Source organism: Tasmannia lanceolata, unplaced genomic scaffold (assembly GCF_043159265.1).
Source record: "Tasmannia lanceolata isolate RefF3 unplaced genomic scaffold, GAP_Taslan_0.1 ptg000023l, whole genome shotgun sequence".
NCBI classification, from domain to species: domain Eukaryota; kingdom Viridiplantae; phylum Streptophyta; class Magnoliopsida; order Canellales; family Winteraceae; genus Tasmannia; species Tasmannia lanceolata.
Window position 1 is genome coordinate 37,138,851 of NW_027518700.1, and position 7,205 is coordinate 37,146,055.

The 7,205-nt window shown below is 40.8% G+C and overlaps 1 pseudogene; it reads right to left on the reverse strand.

Annotated features, from left to right (window-relative positions):
• Positions 1 to 5,864: 5,864 nt before the first annotated feature.
• LOC143856060 (callose synthase 10 pseudogene) lies at positions 5,865 to 6,629 on the reverse strand (annotated as a pseudogene).
• Positions 6,630 to 7,205: the final 576 nt, after the last annotated feature.

A 7,205-nucleotide genomic window follows, 5' to 3' on the forward strand; every position in this document is an offset into this window, starting at 1 on the left:
GACCAATACCCCTGTGGTACTCGCAATACTGATCTCTTCTCCAGGATTTGGGGAGTGGGTTAGGAAGAGGCTTCAGATCTAAAAGTGTCAAACGACCTTCACTGACCCATTTCTTCATGATGACTTCTTGAGGACAAGGTAAGTGAGTGTATTCCCTCCTCAGTCTCTGACCCATCCTTTCTTCCACTTCTGTTGGCTTCTTAAGGGGTTGGTGAGATGGTTCAATATTCTTAACCTCACTGGAAACAATGACAGGCTTTGTCCTACTATGCAAATCAACATATCTGTCAAGAATTAAACTCTGAACTGATGCTTCTTCTGTCATAGTACCCATATCGGCAAACTGCTTAGGAGCTGAATCACATCCGGTAGATAGATATCGTATCTGAGTTTTCATCTCTCTCACTTATTCAGTTAGCATGGTCATCTGACCAAAAAGTTTAACCATCCAGTTTTCCATTCGGATGAGGGCCGACCTTTCAAATGATTCCTCCGTTGGTCGAAAGTTTGATGGAATAGGTGATGTTTCTGAGATAGGACGAATAAAAGATGCAGGATCCAATAATGGTTCATCCGTAGAGATAGCTCCTACCATCAGTAAAGGGCCAACTGACCTTCGCACTGGTTTTCTGGTAGCACCGGGTTCTCCAACAACTACCTTACCATCCTTAATAAGTTTTAGGATCTTATGTTTCAAGGCTTGGCAACTGTTGGATAAATGTCCATGAACTCGATGATATTCACAGAAGTCTTGTTCATAGAAGTTGCTAGGAAGAGGATTTGGAGGAGGAGAAGGTTCAGAAAGTTCAAGTTTACCCACTTCGACCAATTCTCTCAAAGCCTTTTCAAGATTCTTTGGTAATGAAGGAATCTCTTTATTTGGCTTCTGAATAAGCTTGTTTCCTTTCTGAGCCACCTTCTTGAAAGGTTGACGAGAGGTCTCCACATTGCTGACATCTTCAGCTGCTACCATAGTCCTCTTTCTGTCTCTAACATCAGTTGAGGTCCTTGTCTTTAGGCCTTTAGCCAGTGCATCCTCTACTTGGGTTCCAGTCTTGATAAGATGATTAAAATCAAGAAAATACTGGATAGCCATATGATGGTAATACTGTGGAGATAGATTCTTAACCACAATCTTGATCTGATCTTCATCGGACAATCTGTGGGTCATCTGAGCAACTTTTCTCCTCCATCTTCGGATGAAGGAAGTGAAAGTTTCATTATGTCCTTGTTTCAACATTTTCAGATCCCTTTTGGTTATGTCTATTCCTTCTTCCATGGAAAACTGTTCCACGAACTTGTTGGCAATGTCTTCCAAAGTTCTGATCTCATCAGACTTCAGACTCAAAAACCATTTTTTAGCAGTTCCAACCAAAGACCTGGGGAATAGGAGAGCAATCTGCTCTGGAGAGAGTATGTTGCTGCAGAAGAGGAATGACGGATTTCAGATGACTTGTGGGGCATCCCGTCCCATCATACTTATCAAGATCAGGTACTGTGAACTTCGGAGGTAGAACCACTCCTGGGGCTATCATGAAGTCAGACATGTTTAGCTTCTTAGGGCCTAGGAACTTCATATTTTCCACTTCTTGAGTCAGCTCATCCAACCTGTCTACAATCCCTTGGCTTTTATCAGTTCTATTCAAATGGGGGAGACAATTCTCCTCTGCGTACTGCTCTTCATCAAAGTCATCCTCAACTGGGAATACAACAGGCCTAGCTGCCATCGGGGGTGGAGGAGATATAAGCGGAGTTTGCTGGGGTGCAGGTCCTTCAGAAGCAGAACCTCTAACACTTTTCAGACGGACTATCTCCTCACTCATATTATTCATCTGTTGGAGCATAGACTTCATCAATTCATTCATTTCAGCCAGAGTATTTCCGGATTCAGCCATCGGTTCTGGTGTGGGTTGAATAGAAATAGGTACTGCAAATGAGTGAAGTCAACAAGGTCAGACTCTCGCCATGGAATTGACGAACACTAGAGTTCAATATAGGGTAATCAAATGAAAATCTCATATGCAAGTTGAGACAAGAGATGATGCGAATATATCTTTCCCATGGATAAAATCTGGCAGCATAACATTTATGCAAAGAGATATGGTAAGATAAGCACATAGAGTTTGTCAACAAGTCTAAAAGGATACCGACCAAGCCCAAGGTATTTGAAGAAAATTCGGCAGCATAACAGCTATGCAAGGAGAAAGGGTAAGATAAAGCGAGGCTCTCCATAAGAATACACACTCGAATGAATGTCAGCAAGACAAACTCTCAATCAAACAAGTGGAACATAATCAGATCAGAATCAATCATATGAGAAGGATACGATAGGTAACACTGAATTCTTCATCCACGATCAAAGATGATCAGTAGATCATAAAGAAGACCACGGCCACAAAATGACAGAAGTAGGTCATAGACCGGGTCTAAATCTTGAAGATGGATTGATAGAATTAGATAAGGAAACCTCACTGAATAAGTAGGCCCTAATCTAATAATCAATATATATATATATATATATATATATACATATATACACCGTAACCAGGGGCACCATCCCTAGTCTAATCTAGAGGAGTTGAGAGAGTCTCGACTCATGACAGACATGTGAGTGTACTAGGACTGCGTCTGTAACCACATAAAGTGAGCTACAATAATCTATAGATAGGACATGGCTCCTAAATCTAGGCTCTAACATGTGTAAGCAACACATGTTCGTCCTATATGAGTACATATATATACATAATATAATGAAATAAAAGTAGGGCCCAGGCATTTCTGCAGGGTACTATGCTTATGACCATACCCTTGATGTATAACACCGGCACACCCAACATTATACAGAGTATGTTCATTGCTCATCGGCTGCTGTAGAACACCAGCACACCCAGTGTCTACGGTTGCAGCTCTGGCGCATAGCTTGGAAATAGATACAACAGCACCAGCAGGGTAATGACATCCCATCTGGCACGCACTGTATCTATCCCGTGGAGCCCATAATAATAAAATCAATAAAAGAAAAATGAAAATAAAATGATGTATGTTGTGCAGTGTGTGATTCCCTTGTTTTAAACACCTATTTGGTGCCCCTGGATTCTAAGCGATTGAATTCCCATTTATAATGATTTTAGCCCAAAATTCTTCAAAGTTAGTAACAAATGGCATTTTAACAGAGTTAGGCAATATCTCCAAAAGAAATCCCCAACAGAGTCGCCAGCCTGTGAACCCCGATCCGAGAGAGGCGGGGGACGGGCCCCCACGCTAAGTCTCAGGATCATCCACGTGAATGGAGAGCTCTACCAAGGAACTCTCGAAAGAAGTGCCCCTCACAGCATGAGTGGCGATACAAAGGGTGAGATACCTCTCGATTCGGGGACTAGCCCAGATTCGAGGCGTACCTTTAAACAAAGAAGAGTCGTCATCCAAGGAAGTGGGCCAAGGATCCCATACTATGCTCTGTTGCAACGGATAACCAGAGATATAAAAGAAGGTTCATGCCTGGTTACGAATTTGGAAGGTCCGAAGAGCACCTCGTCCGCCCAAGTGCAAGCACCTGGTCTCTTATGTCATTTATTATAAATTTTGAAGAGTTTTGGACGAAAATCGTGTGAAATGGGAACTAATATCTCCGAAAATACGTCTATCTAATCATGCATGTTTCGGAGATGAATAATAAGCACATATAAAAGAAATGAAAGTAGTGTCGCCTAAGAATAGCTAGGTTATGAATGTCATACCTAATTGGTGTCTAAATTCTGGTGTGCAAACACATGCATGCTACAGCTAAAGGTATAGGATCTGTACATGAAAGTAAGAAAATACAGCAAAACATACAACACAAATCAACTCTATATATGACAGGACAAGATGAATCATAAAACTCTAATGCGACTTGACTCGGACCAAGATGGCCGTCCATCCCAGCTGCTCTACGTATCCCTGCCTCGGGAAGAATCGGAGTCAACGTAGTTCGATGACCTATTCTAACTACGATGCCTAACCGTCTAGAACCACTATCCTAGACTCGATCCACTAAACTCGACTAATTTTTTAAAGTTTTTTATACCATTGCTTAAATTCAAGTGAATTGTAATTTTTAGGACTCTCTATATGCCCTAACTAATGCAAGTTGATTTGGCTTAAGCTAATGCAGGTGGGCCCTACATCTTATGTGTAACTAGGCTGTGCATCCTAAAGAAAACCACGGGCTGACTATATGCTTCCTAGTCTAGCCATCGGTTCGACTAAGTGTCTAACCGATCGACTCGAAGCCTCCTAACTCTAGGGACACTCACACGACAGGACACACCATATCAAACAAATCAGGACAGCCACCTAACACTAAAACACCCCAACTATCTAGGACAGACTCCTAACTCTAGGGGAAGATCTTTTTGAAAAGGTTTTGAAGATTTTTGTATTTTTGGGAATGTTTGAAATGTTATGTTTTTTAAAAGTTTGGCTGGACTTGGGATGTGAATCTCAAGCTGCACTACGTACCCTGTTGAAAGGGATCAAGCCAACGTAGTTCGGAATAGAATTTCCTAACTACTCCTAATGACTCCAGATTTTTGAGATTTTTGGCTTTTTAGATGTTTTTGATGTTTTGGGAATTTTTGACACGAGATGACAGAATCCTATCATAATAAGGGTAGGACAGACTCCTGAATATCCCGCAAAGGTTGGACATCATCCTATGCTTTGCAGGGGAATGAACAGAATAACAACTCTGCAAGGGTTGGACAGCATCCTATGCCTTGCAGGAGTGGATAAAAAAATCATATGACTGGATAAGAGGTTGGATAGAATCTTAACCCCTATGATGATAGGACTGACCCCGGAAAGATTGACTCTCTAGCTAAGGATAGACTTCTATGCTAATAGAAAAAAACTTACTCCTAGCGCACAACCCTAAGAGGGGAGTGCTAATGAGACTAAGCTAGTCTCCTAAAAGAAGAAGAGATAAGAAGGGTGCTAGTGAGACTAGGCAAGTCTCCTAAACACAGAGATGGGCTCAATTGCCCTAGCAATGACAAGATGGATATGGCTTTTAACAGACCAAGTCGGTCTTTAACCTAAATGAGGTGTTCTATCTGAGGCTTGGATAGTCTCCTATGTATGACTCGCTAATGAGACAAAACTTGTCTCCAAAGGATTATGTTTTCGTGAGACATAGCTTGTCTCCCTAAAAGGGTTGGCGCTCTAATGAGACAAAGCCTGTCTCTAAACGGGTTTGACATTCATGTTAGGACATAGCTTGTCTCTTAAGGGGGGCTCTATATGACTATTTCATTGCCCTTGCAATGAGAGGGGATTCTAGTGTCAAAGATGAAACACACCTAAAAGACTAGGCTAGTCTTAAAACAGAAGAGGGGAACACTATACAGACTATGTAAGTCCCCTAAGAATGGGCTTGGGCCAGCGCCTTCATCGCCCTTGCAATGATAAGGCTCCTAAGGTTTAACGGTATCTAAAAGACTGGGCCAGTCTTAAAAATAAATTATGGGGTGCTAATTGGACTAGGCGAGTCCCCTATGGATGTGACACCCTGTATTAATCTCATAATGAGCTGGAAGTTGGTTGACTTCTTCGGGCTATAGGTAAAGATCTTGAAGATCATAACAAAACCGAGCAGCACAATCCAAGAAAAGCCATAAATCGCTAATGAAGTATCGTTTCCAGTGAGATGGAATTTGTAGACAATTCCATATTGAAAGATGAAAAATCGAAAGCTTAAGATTGTTTCCAAAATGCGGCCTCTCAACGTCTGGATATGTATCTGCTCTTCGTCCCACCAAGATTCCCAGCTATTTTCCCCCTTCGCCCGAACTCCACCTTTGTAAAGAAGCCAACTAGTCCAATCATCAAAGTCCTCCACAGTTTTCTCCAGCTGTATAACCATATGTTGTTGCTTTGTATTTTGCACCGCCATGGAGAATTGTGCGACCAAAATAATGTGTTCTAGTACGAAGAGAAAATGTGAAGAAGACAGAGCACAACTGAAGCTGCATGGTTATAAAACTAAAAACAGCCTGCAGCAATCCCAGCTCCAGAATGAAACCCATTATCATCGGTACTGCAGTAAAAACACAAATCTGAACCAAGAATTGAGCATTTAAAGCTGCATCAAGTGTAGTGTTACCCAACATCTTTGCTTGTCTTGTAATTGCACGATCCAATCCAGATAAGGCCAGGTATACCTTCCCATATAAGTAGATGTAAACAGTAAGAACAGTCATCATTGTGCACACGTAATAGCCAACAGTTGTGAAAAAGAAAGACAACATTCTAAAGAAGTCAAAAAGCTGCCCAAGCCGGTATACGTCTCTACTTAAGACTTGTTCTCCATTCCCTCCAGCTACTTTACCCTCAAATAATGCAATTGGGTCCAACCCAACATCTCTCCCTTTTCCAAACTGTATGTATTCATGGTGTGTGATATTGCCCTGCCGTAACGTGGAATTGAACCCTGCATATATATCTTCACTAATATTGATAACACGGGATGCCTTGCTTACACCACCTCGGGATATATGAAATATCCTATCAAACACATCAGGATGCCCATAGTGCATGCGAACCTTGAGAGGATTTGCCAAAACACGCTGACCCAAGGTGACAAAGCTAGTTTATTTGTAATTTTTCAAAAAAAAAAACATGGCAAAAATTGATGTCAAGAATCCAAACAAGACCACTGATGTGGAGACTTTGGTTCGTACAGGACTCTCTTCAAATCTCACTATAGATGTCCATATTAGGACTTGTGGTAGTATTGCAAAAGACCTAAGATACCAATTGGAACTAAGAAGATAAGTTCAGATTATATGATTATTGAACATGGTTAAGCTAATATTGCTGTCAACTTTCCCCAAAGACTCTTAACATTGAAATTACTAGGCTTCAACAACTCTTATGATTTTCTTCTTCTTCTTTTTTAACTAGCTAGACATCCACAACGAAATATAAACAATTGCATTTCTCCTAATCAATCACAAATCAACCTGCTAGTATATACATTAAGGCTTGGTTATGCTAACATCTGACTGAGAAGAAAACTAACAAAAATTCTCCATCGCTTATAATTTCAATGAGACAAAAAATAAGGATTCAAAAAAAACTAAAACCTGTTCAAAAAGGAATAAGGACAACAAGATCAAAATCTGATGCACTTAAAAAAAAAATTAGAAAAGAAAAAGAAACATATG